A 3,056-nucleotide genomic window follows, 5' to 3' on the forward strand; every position below is an offset into this window, starting at 1 on the left:
AAATAACTGCGACTTTTCCAAAGTCCGCAATATTATTCTTAGATGCTTAGCATGCTCCTTCTCACTTCTTGAGTAAACCAATATGTCATCTATGAATACGATCACGAAACGATCAAGGTATGGACTAAACACCCTATTCATGAGATCCATGAACGCCGCGGGTGCATTAGTAAGTCCAAATGGCATCACCACAAACTCATAATGACCATATCGTGACCGAAAAGCAGTCTTGGCTATGTCCCCCTCTCGGATCCGCAACTGATGATAACCCGATCTCAAATCAATCTTAGAGAAAACAGAGGCACCCCTCAACTGATCAAATAAATCATCGATCCGAGACAACGGATATTTATTCCTCACTGTGACCTTATTCAACTTCCTGTAATCAATGCATAGTCTCATGGTGCCATCTTTCTTCTTAACAAACAACACCGGAGCACCCCATGGAGACATGCTAGGCCGAATAAAACCCTTATCTACCAACTCCTGCAATTGAGTCTTCAACTCTTTCAATTCCGCTGGAGCCATTCTGTAAGGCGCCTGAGAGATAGGCATAGTTCCGGGAAATAATTCTATAGAGAAATCTATCTCCCTTGCAGGAGGCAAACCAGGCAACTCCTCAGAAAAAACATCTGGGAACTCCCTTACTACTGGAATATCTTCTAATCCCACAACTCCCATACTTGTATCCACCATATGAGCTAAATATGCCTGACAGCCTTTACTCAACAATTTCCTTGCAGTAACAGCGGAAATTATGCAACTAGAAATAACATCTCTTTCCCCTTGGAAAGCCACCTCAAAACCATCTGGACTTCGAAGCACCACAACTTTTTGAAAACAATCTACCATAGCTCTATATGGTTCCAAAAAGTCCATTCCCAATATCACATCAAACTCCACTATATCTAAAGGAATTAAATCAGCCTTGAAATTAACTCCTTCCACTAAAACTTCACAACCACTAAATACCCAATTTATTCTCATCACCTCACCGGAGGGTAGAGACACATGCCACTCGCCTGGAAGAGACGATGATGGCACATTGGCATGGAGGGCAAATTTACTAGACATGAATGAATGCGTGGCTCCGGGATCAATTAAAGTAAAAGCAGGCTGACCAAAAATTAATAATGTATCAATGATGACATCTTAAAAAGTACGACCCTCCTGCTGGGTCATAGCATGCAGTCTAGCGCGAGTCATGGGACGTCCACGCTGACCACTTCCCCGCTGAGAGCCACCTCTAACCGAAGCACTGCCCTGGGCACCACTACTAGAGCCTCCAGTTGAAGACTGACCAACAGGCTGAGTAGGGGTGGGAGTGGTCCTTTGAGCCAACAATGGGCAATCTCTCCTGAAGTGGTCCTGACCACCACACTCAAAGCACCCAGAAAACTGCTGCTGCTGCCCATATGAAAAAGTCTGGCTACCGGATGACCCACCATGGAAACTGCCACCCGAACCATACTGCCCAGACTGCTGCCTACCCAACTGACTCCTAGCAGGTCTCCTGTGACGTCCTCTAACCCTGAACCGAGAATTAGAACCTGATCCCCCACTACTGCCACTACCAGCTGATGAACCTGAAGCGGATGATGAAGCAGCTTTCTTGGATGGACCCTGACTGGGGCCACCGAAATCTCGTGGCCGAGCACTATAAATCCCCATATAGACTCAATGGCCATGGCTGCATGAACAGCATCAGAGAAAGTCGGGTAATAAACACCCGTCATCTTATCTGCAAACACTCCACCAAGTGCCCCAATAAACATCTCCATCCTGGTCCTCTCATCAGGAACCAGATATAACACATGATAGCTCAGGGAAGTGAATCTCTCCTGGAACTCTATAACACCCTCATCATCCCTCTTCTTCATATTCAGGAAATCCAACTGAATTCTGCTGCGGTGGGCAGGACTGAAATACTGCCCCAAGAAAAGCGTCTTAAACTGCTCCCACGACATATTCAGAGCATCCTCAACATTCCTGCTAGCAAGCGACCACCAGTGATGTGCTGAATCATCTAGGAAAGTCACTGCCATCTTCACCTTCCTTTCTTCTGGCAAATCTGTGCTCGCAAAAGCCTTTTCCATTTTGTCTACCCAAGTATAAGCATCGAGGGGTCCCTTGGCACCCTTGAACTCTCTTGCTCCAGCCTCATAAACCTCTCTCCTCTTCACTGTATGAGGGTGTGGAGCTCGATCCATAACATCCCTCAACATATTTCCAATATCATCAACCAGTCCCCTGACCTCATTGCCCTCATCGGCATTGGTCGAAGAAGCCACACGGGGTTGCCGTGGGCGCTTAGGAGGCATAGTACCTGAGGAAGAAGAAATTTAGTAGTCCATAAACAAGACTAACACAACAATCACACATACCCAATAACACATAGCATCAAAAGCATAAAATGCCAATGAATCCGCCGCGGTCGGATCATCACTCTATAGACACTACGTGCTACTTAGGCAAATATGATAGTGACAAGGAAGCAGGAAAAGGAAACCTATAGCTCTGATACCAACGGACACGACCCACCCCGAATTTCACCCTGAAACCCAGAGTAAGTCATGCGAGGACCACCTCCAAGGAAAATTTACTGAAAAGATTGAGAAAATCTCCCTTGAAAATGGACAACCCTAACTCGAAAATTCCAAATTACACTCTTAATACAACACGTCCAAACATCACATAATTATCCTTCAGAAATTCTAAACATAATATACAATAATCTCAAAGTATTCAGAGCTACTAAACACTAGCGGAAGCAAGAAAACACTAGTAGGTTAAACAGGTAACCTACTGATGAAAACTGGCGGAAATGCGGGTGACTATGCCTCGCCTCCTACTAGATCCAACCCGAACTCTGCAGACTGGGCAATTTAAAACGAAAGGCCCAGGAGAAAACATTTAATAACGTTAGAGTGAGTGGACAAAAATAAAATAATAATTAAAATATTTATGTTTCCCCAAATTAATTTCTAAGGAAAAATCGAATGCATGCCGCAAGCGATAAAACTTTTATCTCATAAAATATCGAGCCTCTCAGACTC

Source organism: Fragaria vesca, linkage group LG4 (assembly GCF_000184155.1).
Source record: "Fragaria vesca subsp. vesca linkage group LG4, FraVesHawaii_1.0, whole genome shotgun sequence".
NCBI lineage: Eukaryota > Viridiplantae > Streptophyta > Magnoliopsida > Rosales > Rosaceae > Fragaria > Fragaria vesca.